Source organism: Chiloscyllium plagiosum, chromosome 7, assembly GCF_004010195.1.
Source record: "Chiloscyllium plagiosum isolate BGI_BamShark_2017 chromosome 7, ASM401019v2, whole genome shotgun sequence".
Lineage (NCBI taxonomy): Eukaryota > Metazoa > Chordata > Chondrichthyes > Orectolobiformes > Hemiscylliidae > Chiloscyllium > Chiloscyllium plagiosum.
Window position 1 is genome coordinate 32,590,083 of NC_057716.1, and position 16,281 is coordinate 32,606,363.

Genomic DNA, 16,281 nt, shown 5'->3' on the forward strand with positions numbered 1-16,281 from the left:
GGTGAATTATATTATGCCTCATTGTGGTTCTTTCCCTTTTATGCTCCTAATTAACTCTGCCTCATTACAAATCGCCAACTCCAGAATTGCCTGATCCATGGTGGGCTGTACCATAAGTTCCTCCAAAAACCCATCTTCTAGACATTCCATGAATTCCTTGTCTCAAGTCCACACGCACATTGAAATTTCCCATGATTATTGTAGTGCCTTCCTTTACATGCCTTTTCTATCATCTGATTTATTTTCTTCCCCACATCCTAACTAATGCTAGGAGGCCTGTACAGAGCTCTCACCACTGTCTTTTTTTCTGTTGTAGTTTCTCAACTCTTATCATTTCCTGTATTTAATGCTATTCTTACCATTGAAAGGTCTTTCTTCAAGACAACCCCATCTTCCTCTTCCTATCTGCTTGTCCTTTTGACAGGATGCATATCTTTGGATATTTATTTCCCAACCCTGATCCTGTTATAATCACATCTTTGTGATTATCTATGTATGATCACAGCATCATACCTGGCAATTTCAATCTGTTCTACAAGTTTATTTGTCTTGTTTCATATGTTGTGTACATTATTCTCATCTGCTGTGGCTGAAGTTAGATCTATGGCCCTTTTCAAACTCTCAGTTCTATGACTTGTTTTGGAAACTTTAAAAACCTTGAACGAGACCCTTCTCCCTTGACTTTTCCACAACTTTCCATGCAATTTTGAAGCCTCCTTCCCCTGTTTAGTTGAAAGTCCTATCCACAGTCCTGGCTATGTGATTTACCAGGACTCTCATCTCTATATGATTCAGGTGGAGCCAATGCCATGAGAACAGCTCTATCCTTCCCCAGTATGGGTGCCAATGTCTGAATTTGAAACCTGGGCCAATTTGCTCATGGTTTAATCTGCAGATTATTAACTTCTGTTCTGCTCTTTTAATTTAACCCTTCGATTTGGATGCAGGTTTGCTGGAAGGTTCAATTTCAGACTTTTCATCACCATACTAGATAACATCATCAGTGAGCCTCCAGCTGAAGCACAGGTGGTATGGCCTGTTTTTTATTTGTGTTTAGGTTCCCTTGGGTTGGTGATGTCATTTCCTGAAGTGATGTCATTTCCTGTTCCTTTTCTCAGCGAGATAGAGTTCCGGTTGGAATGCCATGATGCCAAGAGGTCTGAATAGTCTGGCAGTTGGGAGAGAGGTTGTCAGCAACAAACCCAAACAAGCAGACAGAACTTTTCCAGAAACCCAAGCTACTCTCCCCTACATCAAAGACATCTCAGAAATGACGCCAGACTATTCAGACCTCTTGGCATCAGGGTAGCCCACCAACACACTAAAACAGCGGCTAATGAACTTGAAGGACCCCATACAGAGGACAAAACTAATGTCATTTACAAAATACTTTGCAAGAACTGTAACAAACACTAGATTGGACAAACAGGCAGTAAACTAGCCACCAGGATTCATGAACAACAACTAGCCACAAAAAGATATGACCCACTCTCACTAGTGTCTTTATATACACTTCGACTGAGACAGCACATCCATCCTAGAACAACCCAAACAAAGACGTACAAGAATTCCAAGAAGCATAGCATTCCAACCGGAGCTCTATCAACAAGCATATTGACGGATCCCATTTACCACCCCCTGAGAAAATGAACAGGAAATGAAATCACCACTAGAAATTATGTCACCAACCCAAGGAAATGGAAACACATTTAAAAAGTGAGCCATACGACCAGTGCTTCATCTGGAGGCTCACTGATGATGTTACCGAGTATGGTGATGAGTATGTCTAAAACCGAACCTTCCAGCTCAGCGAGCAAACGTATATCCAGAACCTCAACCTGAGTTGCAAATCTTACCATAACTTGTTAACCCTTAGATGCTCATATTCCTTCAGCAGAAACTATTTTCTCTTTCTACCTATATTGCTGGTACCTCCGTGAGCCACAACTTCCCAAGTTAGATCCCAGAATGAAAAACAGCTGGATAGTTTTCTTCTTTCAGGTCAATAACATAGTGGTTAGCCTCAATGGAATGCATTTCAAAGAGTAAATAATGTGATATAAATATAGAAGATAATTTCAAAGATCTTAATATAAACAGTGAAACAAAATTTCAAATTTGCCAAAAGTTCATTAAAGAGTCGAGTCCACAGAAAAATTCTCCCATCGCACAGTTACATTTTTAGTTGACTGACTTTTTTTCTTTCTTCATTCGTGAGGGCTTTGCTGGAAAGCCAGGCATTTATTGCCCATTGCAAAAGAGAGTTGAGAGTCAACCACATTACTGTGGGTCTGGAATCACGTATAGTCAGATTCAGGTAAGGATTGCGGTTTTCTCCCCTAAAGGATGTTAGTGAACCAGAATATTCAATGGTTTCAGGGTGCAGATTTTTAATGAATTCAAATTTCATCATTTGCTATGGTGGGATTCAAACCTGGTCCTCAGAACAAGTCCTCGGCCTCTGGATTAACAGTACAGTGATTATACCATCACTTCCCCTAAACTTTCAAGTTTATATCTCCTGGACCGATTTAGAATTCCTTGCATTCAGTGAGCATGAACTTTTCGCAATGCTGAAGCCTTAAATGTCCTCATTTCTGACATATTAAAGACTTTTGTGCAACTTTGCAGGTTTGGAAACTCCACAGCTGAGAAAAATCACTGCTGCGATGAATGGTTTCCCTTAAGTGAACTAAACTCTTGTTTCTCCTGAACTGAATGAGTTAATTCATTTATTCTAAAGTAAAAGCAAATCTAATGTTCCACCCCCCCTCCATTTTCTCCACCTGTCAGTAACTCAACAATATAAACCTGTTGGACTATAACCTGGTGTGTGATTTTTAACTTTGTCCACCCCAATCCAACACTGCCCACCAGTTTTCTGCACCTGTCACTAACTCAACACTATACAGCAGAACCTCAATTATCTGAATGAGATGGGTGGGCTTTATTTCGTTGGGATAATTGATTATTCAGTTAATTGATTTCCTCTGGGGCTCGGAATTTTCCGTGAGGTCTGCTCCCCGTTCAGGAGACTAGGCAGCAGCACACTGCACATGAGACCCCACCCCCAAACCCGTCCGCTCCCATCCCACTCCAAATACCACCCACATCCATCCGCTCACCCCCAGCCATGCACCCCTATCTAGCCCCGACCCCCCGCTCCGGCGCAGCCAGACTGTATACACCAACAGTTAGACTGCTGCTGCCATTGTGGGGTAAGTCTCCAAATAGTGCGCGCACACAGAGATACAACTTTTTGACTGGTTCCACCTCTGCTCTGTATAGGACAATGTTGGAGAGATTATCTGGGGAAGAGGGGTTAAGGGTTCACCCCTATGTAGAACTCCAGAGAAAGTGTGGGGGGAGAGAGAGAGAGGTGGGGCGGGAGGTGACTGGAATTTCCAGGACTGTTCTCTGCAGCATTTCAGTGAGCCAAGTTCATTTTTAATCATTTTAATGATTGTACCTGTAAACAAAAGATGGGATCAGAGTTGAAACAGTTCTTTGACATAATGTTTCTATCGGGACCTTGAGATCCCCTTCAGATAATCCGATACTCGGATAATTGATATTCAGATAATTGAGGTTCCTCTGTATAGTGGTCTCTCAGGCCCTTAATTGGAGTCCCATGTTATCCTCACAATGATATATTTAAATCACTGCCCACAAGACTTTCTGATCTTTTTCAAAAAAAAAGTTATTTCAGAATTGACCAAAATCCCTCTGCTTCTACTTGAAAATGTAATTTGCAACTTTTATAATTGCAACAATGAAATAATCGCTTTCATCAATAAGGTATGGAGGAGCCAGTGTTGGACTGGGGTGGACAAAGTTTAAAAAGTCACACAACACCAGTTGTTTATGGTTGTGACAATCACCTGATGAAAAAGCAGCGCTTCAAAAGCTAGTGCTTCCAAATAAAGGTGTCGGACTGTAACCTGGTATTGTGATTTTTAACACTATCAGTAAGGTGTTGTATGTTGGTGGGAAGAATGAGGAAAGCCAATATGTATTTGTAGAACTAATTGATAGTGGCAGGGTGGATTGGAAAAATAACTTTAAAGGCCTGTAGGATCATGTGTTTTATTGAGGCACAGAAATTAATTTCTACCTTTAGTTTGAGAAGTGAGTTGACCACTTGATGATATGTTCCTGACTTCAGAATGGCAGCACTTTCATGTGGAATTTTAGTCTTCAAGAGTTGTGTATGATCTGAATGTGGGGCTACCACCTCCCAATTAAAATCATTTTGGAACAGAGGTAGGTGGATGCCAAGGCCAGCAGGTTAGAAGGCTGGGACATAGTTCCACTTCTAATCAAGTTAATGGTTTTTAAAGCTCTGCACCTCATCATATCCTGCATGTCCCACCTGCCTCATAGTCCCTCCATTCTCCCATATCTGCACCATTTATCCATGCCCATTAACCCAGATGCCAGCACATACAGATCATACATAAAGTCTTTGTAATGTTTGGGGGTTAAAAATAACCAGCAGGCATTCAAGTTCCTCTTAAAATAATCACCCTGTTAGAATCCCTTAGAATTGTCAATCAATCAAACTCAACCGTTGAAATTCTCCCTAAAAAGGTCATCTAAAGTACCCCTTATCTTTCAAAATAAACAAACTGTGTTCAAACATCAATTCAAAGATATACTGTTCTCATCAGCTCTAAGACTATCAAACAAAGCACAATCCCCTCAGCTCTGTCAGTATCTCATGCTGAGATACTCTAACTCTATTACTGGTGCTTGGAGCTCAGACATGCATTCATAATGAAATTGCATCTCTCAATTGGGTCAACAAATCAGGGTGAATAGATGTATCCATTTTGTCTGATGCCCTCATTATGAATGCCTACCACAGTATTGAATGGGAAAGACCTTGAACCACATGATAGTTAAAAAGTATTAAGGTAGCTAACTCCCTGGGTCCTGATGAGATCAATCCCAGAATATTGAGGGAGGCAAGAGAGCAAATTGCTTGAGCATTGACCGACATCTTTGTACCTTCTTTGGCCACAAGCTGAGGTCTCAAAGGACTGGAGAATAACCAATTGTTTAAGAAGAGTAGTAGGGATAATCCAGGAAATTACTAGCCTGTGAGCCTTAAGTCAGTGGTCAGGAAATTATTGGAAAATATTCTCCAAGGCAAGATCTATATGCATTTTAGAAGCAAATAGACTTAGTGATAGACAACACGGTTCTGTGCAGGGGAGGTTGTGTCTCACTAACTTGATCGAGTTTTTTGAGGAGGTGATGAAGATGTTTGTTGAGGGAAAAACAGTTGATGTTGTCTATATTGACTTCTGTGAAGCCTTGACAAGGTCCCTCATGGCAGACTAGTGCAAAAGGTGAAGTCACATAGTATCAGGTGAGCTGCAAGTTGGATAAAGAATTGGCTTAGTCATAGGAGACAGAGGGTAGTGGTGGAAGGTTGTGACTAGCGGTGTTCCACAGGGATCAGTGTTGTGACCTCTACTGTTTGTGGTCTGCATAAATTAGACCAGGAAAATGTGGCTGGTCTAATTCATAAGTTTGTGGACAATATAAAGATTGGTGTAGTTGCAGATAGTGAGGATGATTGTCACGATACAGCAAGATTTAGATCAGTTGGAGGCATAGGCAGAAAAATGGCAGATGGATTTTAATCTGGTCAACTGTGAGGTGATGCATTTTGGAAGGTCAAATACAGGTGAAAATTGTACAGTGACAGAAACCTTAGAAGTATTGATATGCAGAGGGTTTTGGGTATGGAGGTCCACAGATCAATGAAGGTGTTGGCACAGGTAGATAAGATAGTAAAAGAGGCTAATGATGTTTTTGCCTTCATTGGAAAGGACATTGAATATAAGGGTAGGCAGGTTATGCTGCAGTTTAGTTAGGCCACACTTGGAATATTGTGTACAGTTCTGGTCACCACATTACCAGAAGATGTAGATGCCTTGACAAGGGTACAGAAAAGGGTTACCAGGATGTTGCCTGGAATGAAGGGTTCTAGCTATGAATAAAGGTTGGATAAACTAGGTTTGTTTTCACTGGAATGCAGAAGGTTGAGGGGTGACTTGATAGCGTTTATAAGATTGTGAATGGCATGAATAGAGTGGATAAGGATTTTGTTTCTCAGGGTGGAGGAGTCAATTACTAGGGAACACAGGTTCACGGTGTGTAACGTGGTTCAGAGAGGGGAGTGGAGCAGGAGAAGTTTTAAAGAGATATGCGAGGCATGTTTTTCATTCAAAGAGTGGTGAGTGCCTGAAATGTGCTGCTGGAGGAGGTGGTGGAAACAGATACAATAGCAGCATTGAAGAAGCACCTGGACGAAGATATGAACAGGAAGGGAGTAGAGGAATAGGAATCCTGGTGGTGAAGGCAGTTTTAGTATGGAAGGGAAACGTATTTGTGCAGGTTTGGAGGGCTAAAGGAACTGTCCCTGTACTATATTGCTCTTTGTTTAAATCTCACAATTTGAAATTGTTCTGTCAATTACTGCGAGCCATTAGCGGAGGGTTAAGTTTCAGGCAGGGGTCCAGCACATCAATGCAAAAGATGACACCTGATAAAGGGCTTTTGCCTGAAACATCGATTTTCGTGCTCCTCGGACGCTGCCTGACCTGCTGTGCTTTTCCAGCACCACTCTGAACCAAAGTATTCACGCCTACAGTTAAAATTGTTGAGTTGATGCTACATCTTGGCCTTCTGCATCCCCAACATGAGTCCTTCGGCAATTTAATTCACTCCATGTGATATCAATAAACAACCGAAGATGTTGGATACTTTAAAGACTGTGGACACTGACAACATTCTAGCTTTAATACTAAAGTCTTGTATTCCAGAACTATTTGCACCTGTAGCTATGTTATGCAAATAGAGCTACAATAGTTGCATCTACCCAACAATGTGGAAAGTTGCTCAGGTATGTTGTGTCCACAAAAAACAGGACAAATCCAACCTGGTCAATATTCACACTATTGGTTTACTCTTCATCAGCAAAGTAATGGAATGAGTGGTCAACAGTGCTATCAAGTTGCAATTACTCAACAATTACAATAACCTGCTCATTGATGCTGTATTTGGGTTCAGTCAAGATCATTCAGGTCCTGGCCTCATTTTAGCCTTTGTCCAGAGGAAAAAAAAGCTGAATTCCAGAGAAAAGCTGAGAGTGGCTACACTTGACACAAGGGAACATTCGGCAGCATCTGACATTAACAAGGTTTTGTAAAATGAGAGTCAATGCGAATCAGGAGGATAATTCTCCACTGGTGATTGTAGCTATTGGGGATCAATCATCTCAGTCCAGGAAATCACTGCAGAAGATTCTCAGAAGCAATATTTTCTAGTTAACCTGTTACTACACATTCAGGAACAGGTAAGTGTTTAACCAAGATCTCCTAGTCCAGAAGTAGGGACATGTGCACCACAAGAGCCCAGATATATTTTTCTCATCAATCGCTTGAGGGACATTATTACACATCTCTGGAGCAGATAAGACTTGAACCTGGGCTTTCTAGTGCAAAGGTAGCAACACTACTACTACACGACAAAAGCCCTATCAGTTCTTCAGCTATTGCCCGAGGCCCAACAATCTTCAGCTCTGCTTCATCAATTTCTTTGCTTCCATTGCTCAGAATTGGAAATGCTCCCTGATGATTACAGAGTGTTCAGCGCTATTCATGTCTCCTCATATCTTCAAGCAATATGCATCCATATACAGCAGCACCTGGGCAACATGCAGGTGACATTACATGGCACACATATAGTACTAATAACCATATTCATTCAACAAACATTGGCCCAGATAACCATTAGCCCTTTACATCCAGTGGTATTACCATTGCTGAGTTTTCCTCTCCCAATGTTTTGGGGGCAACCATTGATCAGAAATTGAACAGAACCAGCCATAGGAATACTGTAGCTACAAGTGTAAGTCAGAAGCAAGGAATTCTATGGTTAATAACTTATTTCATTGCCTGTCCAATGCTTGTCCACTGTTTACTAGGCACAGTCATGAATGTGATAGAATATTCCCCACTTGCCTGGATAGGTACAACCTCAAGAATACTCAAGAAGCTGAACACCATCCATGACAAAGCAGTCTATTTGCTATAGCTTAATCATGCATTCTTCAATGTATTCCATATCATGGTTCTCAATCTAGTGGATATTTGCAAAGCACTTCAGCAATGAGGATGGTGAGGTAGTTACATGGCGGCATTTAGTTCAGGAGGACAGAACAAAGAACTGTGGATGTTGGAAATCTGAAACAAAAGCAAAGTGCTGGAGCTACAACATTTAAAAGACATTTGGACAGGTACATGAATAAGAAAAAATTAGAGGGATATGGACCAAATGCAAATAAGTGGAACTAGTTTAACTTGGGAAACTTGGTCAAATTGGACGATTTGGACCGAAGGGTCACTTTCTATACTGTATGACTCCATGACTCTATCTGCATCTTCATTTCAGATACAGATACCACCTCTTGAATAACATGACTTTTTTTTTTGTTTTTCTTTCTGATAGCATTGTCTTCTTTCACAAACTTACTAATAGTTCTATAAGTTGTCTTTTTTTTGTAAAAGAAAATAATTTTTCTCATCGCACTCTTTTCTCAGTGTGTGTTAAATTTGGTAAAGCTATTAATTTTGGTTTTTATATCAAATTTAATTCTTACAGTCCACACTCAAGTAGCTGTACACACAAACGTTGGCTCACAAGCTGTTGCACTAACACTTCCCATGTTTTCTGCAAATACCTAACAAACTTTTGCTGCCCAAGGTTTAATATTTTTTGGGACTATTACATTTACCATGTGACTCTAATTCCACCAATCTTGGTGGGTTCTTGAAATTAATCAATATCTTCCTTTGACAGTTCGCAATCCTCCCAAGTCTCGTGTCATCTGCAAATTGAAATTGTGCCCTGGACACCCAGCCTTCTTCACTGCTCTGTCGACCTGTGACTCCACTTTCAGAGAACTGTGAACCTGAACTCCAAGGTGTCTCTGTTCCACTACACTCCATAAGGCCCCACATGAAACTCCTCCCTTGACTTTCCAAAATGTAAGACCTCACACATATCTATATTAAATTCCTTTTGCCATTTCTTAGCCCACTTCTCCAGCTGATCAAGATCCTGCTGCAGTTTCTGAAATCCTTCCTCACTGTCCATGATACTGCCTATTTTAATGTCATCAGCAAACTTGCTAATCATACCTTGGACATTCTCATCTTAATCATTGATGTAGATAACAAACAGTAATGTGCCCAGCACTGACCCCTAAGGCACTACACTGGTCATAGGCCTCCAATCTGACAAGCATCCTTCCACTATTACCCTCTATTTCCCACCATCAAGCCGATTTTGTATCCAGTTTGCCAGCTCGGTGTGGATTTCATGCAATCTAACCTTCCACAGCAGCCTACCATGTGGAATCTTATCAAAGGCCTTACTGAAATCCACATAAACTACGTTTGCTGCCCTGCCCTCGTCAACCTTCCTGGTCACTTCATCAAAGAACTCTGACAAATCTTTGAAGCATGATTTCCTACTCACAAAGCCATGCTGACTACTCCTATTCAAACCCTATCTTTCCAAATGCATGTATACCTTGTCTCTCAAAATCTTCTCAAGTAACTTACTCACCATAGATGTTAAGTTTACTGGTCTATAGTTCCCAGGCTTTCCTTTATAGCCCTTCTTAAATGATGGCACATCATTTACTCCATTGATAAACTGACTTTAAAGCAATGCAAATGGACATAAACACTCTGGGAATAGTGTTTGAGATTAACAATGTAGAAAACTTCATGTTTTCTGAGTTCTGCCTTTCACTTGTTTGGGTTCTGGAACTTTGTGATGTGTTTGCATTTGTGTAAGTTCTTAACAATTTGTTTGCTGCCATGATTGTGGTGTTAACCATCTTGCTGGTCACCTGTGATTTGACCTGGGATCTAGCTTGACTCTTGAGACCAGATTTTCTGCACCTGGGTGCCCTCCATACCTTGGTGCCACATGCTTTGCAAATGTGAAGAAAAGCCGGATGGCTTTTGGGTTGATGCAGTAAACCATCTCTGTTACAGAATAGGAATGATGCTAGCACACAGGAAGAACTCTACTCCGATGCTGAAGTGGAGAAACAAGATAGTGGAACCAACTGAGCTCTGCACACAGGTAAGCTTTCTGAGTTTAGAAAACCATTTCCAAGTGTTTTAGAAGCAGTATTTTTATTCTGGAGGGCTATATATTTAAGCTGTAAGAAATCTTTAATTTCTTATATTTTTAAATCTAAAAGCAGTTTGTCTTTTTTTTAAAAGAGAGACAGGTCTTCTCACTTTCCAGAACCTAGATTTTAAGCAGAAATAAAAGCATCCTCACTTTACTGATAAGGACCAGTCAGGCCATCTCAAAACATTTCAAGAAAGTAGCACAGAGCCTACTTGCCAGTTGTTTTAAGCAGGGTGTAATGCGGGCATTCCAAAAGGGATGCAAATGGTCAAACTACTTAGTTTTAAACAGAACAGAATTTATTTACAAGATTTCCGAATGAAACACAAACAAAAGAGAACAGAATACAGAATAACTTAACCTGTCCGAAAACCCAACAGATTATTCCAATTTAATGATGCTGTTTCAATACTTGCAGCAATCCCCATAAACACCCCTTGGCACAAATGGTAAAATCAAACACAGGCTTTTATAGGAGAGATGTCTAAGAAAGAGAAGGATCAGCATTGACCTGCTTCTTTGGGTCCAGCAGCCTTTTCAACTGCCTGACTGCTTTTAGTGAATAGCCAGATTGTCAAATATCAAATCAAACCAGATAAAAGCTGAGCTGAGAGAACAGGCCACTCCCCTTTCATTGTACAAGTTTTTGTAAAACTTGAAAGCCTTTTTCCTGATGCAGTATCTATTAGCTGTAATCAAACTCGTCCTAAAACCCATCCAAGTTCAGACTTTTCAGAAACTGTCTTTTTACAGCCTCCTGAATAGGAACCAACAATAATGTAACCTTGTTAAAGGAGCAGCATCATCACACCTCTCCCCTTACAGTAAAAGGAACATCAATATCCAAAGATGGCTTTGTTTTGAAACCTCTTAATCTTAAATTGTTAGTGCAGAGGAACCTTGATTATCCGAACAAGATGGGCAGAATGAATCTAATTTCATTCAGATAATTAAATATTTGGATAACTGATTTGACCTTAAACAAGGGAAGCCATACTGATCTAACCCTGTGCTCTACCGGAGAGTTTGTTTAAATCTATAATTCTGCTATTTAAACAAACTAATCTTTGCATTCTGCAAATTGCAGGTTAAACTGAGAAGGACTAAGCCCTTGCCATCATACTGATATATGAAATCCCAACATTAAGCAAGGTCCCGAACAGCTTCTACAATCACAAGAGCATTTGTCAGTTTCTGTGAACTCAGTCTCGATATAGAAAGGCAAAAGCACCACCTTGCACATGTGTTTACTTTCTCTGCCATTTTTTTAATGAACAGCCCGGTAAAGTGACAGGAATTAAAGCACTTACTTTTGCAAAGGGCTGTGTAACTAACCCTCAAGTAAAGAATATCCAGGCATTGTTGCTTGAGGTGCTTCTGTTTCTTTGATTTTTCCAGCATTTTCACGTGTTCTTCAGTACAGGTAATCTGAATTTACTTACCTATTTGATGTAAGGATTTTACAGGACCTTGAGATCATCTTCATATAATCCGAAATTTGGATAAATGAGGTTCCTCTGTACTCTACAACACACATATACATTACATAGACAATAATTATGCAAACATGCACTACTACATTTTCTTCCAGTCTGTTTTACTCCTGCCACCAAATGCCTCTGTGTTTCATTCAAGTCTCGACAATACGTCAGCAATCACATTTTCTCGTCTTGCCACATGTGCAATTTTCAAATTGATTGACTGTAACAACAAGCTCCATCTGAACAATCTGGAATTTTTGTCCTTGGTTATGATCAGTGTATATGATTGTCTGAGATACATTACTGGTTGCGTAAACATCAAAATGCTGTCATGCCAACAGCAAGCTCGAAGTCTCCTTCTCAACTGTTGAATACTTCTGCTGATGAATGTTCAATTTCCTGGAGAAATATCTGATAGGTCTTTCTGTCTTCTCGTCATCTTCCTGCAACAGCGCAGCAACGATGCCCACATCACTTGCATTGATAACCACCTTGAATGGCTTTGAGTAATTAGGTGTGGTTAATGCTAGGGCAATGGTTTACACTGCTTGTAGGCTGTCAAATGCCTTCTCACAGTCCAATATCCACTGAAATGTTTTGCCTTTCTTTAGCAATTCAGTTTAGTGGAACAGCTACACTGCCAAAATTTCGTACAAATTTTCGATAAAATCCACTCAATCCCAGGAACTGTAGTACTGCTCTTTTTGTCGATGGTATGGAAACTCCCCAATTATCTTTATTTTTGCATCCCATGGGCAATTTGTCCACATCCAATAACATGGATCAGGAAGATGACTTGGACTTTGGCTAGGTTTATCACCAAGCCTGCCTTCCGAAGATGTTCAAACCAGTCTGATAAATGTCACAAATGTTCCTTCCATGTGTGACTAAACATCACCAGGTCAACACCAGGTCAATTGTGTAATCCAGCAATGGTCTTATTGGTTAGTCTCTGAAATGTGGCTGGCGCATTTTCCATACCAAACGGCATGCATTAAAACTGACACAGTCCATTCAGTATTACGAAAGCCCAAAATTGTTTTCGCTCTTTCGGACAAAGGTACCTGCCAATATCCTCTGAGCAAGTCCAACTTAGAAGTATGACTTGCTGCTCCCACCTTCTCAATATAGTCTTCCAAACGCAGAATCAAATATGCATCAGTCTTTGTAACTGAATAACCATTGTGTACTATCTGGTTTTGGTACCTTTAAGATGGGTGAGCTCCAGTCACTGTAACTCACTTTGATTATGTCATCTTGGAGCATGAGTTCAATATCCTTTTGAATTTGTGCCAACTTTAGAGGGTTATGAATATCAGCATGTTACTTAATCGGAACAGTATCTGCCGTATCTATATCATGCATAATTAGGTTAGTACTTTCCAGCTTATTTCCACATATCTCTCCATGTGATAGCAACATCTCTTTCAGGTCATTTCAATTTTTCTCAGGAAGGTAACTCAATAATTTATACCAATTTTTGACAACTTCCTCATTGTCCAATTTAATTTGAGGAATGTCCAAATCAGAATCCTCTAAATTTGGTTCTTCCCTCTGTGCTGTAACCAATAACATAGTCTCCTTTAGCTAGATAGAAATTGTCCCACTGGATAGTTGCAGCATGGGCTCATGAAGGGCAAGTCGTGCTGAAGTAATCTTTTGAAATCCTATGAAGACATTATGAGCAAGGTGGGCAATGGGGACCCAGTAGATGTGGTGCACCGAGATTTCCAAAAGACCTTCGACAAGATGCCACACAAGAGGCTGCTGCATAAGATAAGGATGCATGGTGTTACAGGTAAAGTATTAGCATAGATAGAGGATTGGTTGACTAACAGGAAGCAAAGAGTGGGGATAAATGAGTGCTATTCTGGTTGGCAATCAGTAACTAGTGGTGTGCCTCAGGGATCAGTGTTGGGACCACAATTTTTCACAATTTATATATGGATGGTTTGGAGTTGAAGACCTCATGTAGTGTGGCAAAGTTTGCAGATGACACTAAGATGAGTGGCAGAGCAAAGTGTACAGAGGACTGTGAAACTTTACAGAGGAGCATAGATACTTTAAATGAGTGGGCCAAGATCTGGCAGATGGAATACACTGTTAATAAATGTAAAGTCATCTATTTTTACAGGAGTAACAGCAAAAAGGATTATTACATGAATGGTAAAAAGTTCAGCATGCTGCTATGCTGTCATTCCTCACCTGCATATTCCTGCATTCTCCCCATAATCCTTGATTCCCCGACTGATAAAGAATCTATCTATCTCAGCCTTAAATATACACCAGGACTGTGTCCCCATAGCTCTTTATGGCAAGGAGTTCCAAAGATACTCAATTCTCTGAAAGGGGAAATTTCTCATCTCATTCTTAAACTGGTCATTCCTTTATTCTGAGACAGCATTTATTACAGCTCCTGAAACATGCATATATTATAGTCACAGATAGTTCAGTACGTGTGGACCATTTGGTCACAAATAGAAGCACACTATCACCAGTACATCATGTTTCAAATGGTCCTTGATAAGATATAAGATGAGACCTTGTGCCATTGGGTCACGTGTTACGATTTAGTTATGATTTAATGAGCTTGTCTTTTAAAGTTACTCAACATACCAGATTTGAGATGTAACACTCCCAATCCTCAAACTTGCTATTCCTGACAATATTGAAAGCTCTTTCCTTCAATCTAGTACTACTTATACTTGTCTTGTTAGCCACAATTGGACCAATTTTCCCATGGAGATTTTGTTCTTGAAGTGGACACACATTTGTTGCAAATTATGAATTAGTTTGTTTTGAAAGCAGCCATATTTATTTACCATCATATTTTGTAATGTAGTTTCTGAATCTATTCTGGCCAACTTATCTCTGATACCTCTGTAATTTGCATTGTTTTGATTTAAAACACTGATTTTGCAATTAACCCTAAATTACTCTAAAACTGTACTTAAAATTATACAATGATGACTATTTTCAAAAATGCCATGAACTAATATAATCCTTGAGGGGCTCCAGTGATAAAGGTGTGTGCACAGGAAGTAAAGCAATGATTCCCTGGTTACAATTACACAGATGTACTAGCTATGTGCAGTCCCACTCAGCTGGACAATGAAAAGTCATTGGAGTAGGGCAGTCTGATTCGGATGCTGCCTGAACTGCTGTGCTCTTCCAGCAGCACTAATCCAGAATCTGGTTTCCAGCATCTGCAGTCATTGTTTTTACCCAGTCTCATTTAACATATCAATGGCTGCAGAACAGTTGAGAAGGATGAGGAGAGATGGTTTATCACAGTCACATAAGACGCTATTTGTGTCTTTGACAAGAGCCAGTTCCAAAGTAGAGTCACTCAAAACATTAACTCATTTTCTCCCACCCCTGATATTTCCAGATCTGTTGAGTTTTTCCAACACTTTCTGTTTCTATTTCAGATCTCCAGACTCTGCAGTATTTTACTTTCATGATATTGGTTATCTATTTAAAACCCTAATTGTGTAAATATTGAAATTACTCTAAAACACAACATAAAATTATGCAATGTTAATATTTTCTAAAATATCATTAACCAATATGACCCTTGGAGACGGGGTGTTCTTAATTATACTAGGGTTTTAAAGGTAAATTCATTGCTGTGGCAGGTGGAAACCTGGTTGAACATGGAGCTTTAAATGGACTTGGAAGGAAACAACAACTTCAAGGAATTTTGAGTGGAAGTGGAGGCAGCTGTTTACGAGATGGAGGAGCTGAGGATTTTATTTAGTAGGGAGTAATTTTGAAAGGGAGGAGATGGGTACCTGATGAGTGAAAACCATTTGCAATATCAGTTAACTCAGGGACATATGGATGGTTAGTATTTTTTAAAAAATAATAAGGTCTAAAGAACTGTAGATGAATGTCAAAAAGCTGGCAGAGGAAAGTTGAAGTGATGCCAGGACAGAGAGGTTTGTTCAGTGTTTTGGTGTGAACTGGGCGATTTTGACTTGGTAAGTTATGAAGAGAAACAAAAGCAGGAAAGGCAACTGAATGGATGATCATAATTTTACTAAGCAATAAATTTATAAATGTCTTACAGTTGTGGATGGCAAGGAGAGATATTTAAGGAGATGGTTGGTCATTGTGAAAAGAAACCAAGATTCATCTGTTCCTTCAAAGATGACACTAGAATCATGATTCAAGACATTATAGTGTTTTATATGTTCCAGTATATGAGAGAGAGTGTAAGGGTCTTACTGGGAACAAGGTGAGGGGAGTGGTTAAGCAGATAGTCAACTGCAAACATATTGCTGTGATTGGAGAGCCAAAGACTAAATAGCTGGGAATTGAAAATGCTACTGAAAGTATAATAGCTGAGGCAATGAGTAAAGTTTCATATTTTTTCCATGCAGTCAGTTCATTTGTAACTGCATAACCACACCATACAGATGAAAGCCTCTTCAAATTCCCCTGTTTGTTTTTCAACTTCTATCCAGTTTCATGGTCTTTTATCTATAGCTCTGTATTTTCTCAGTCTCACACTTTTTCTGTACTTAATTCTTAATCATCCGAAATCTTTCTTCCTATTTGTAAATTTTTT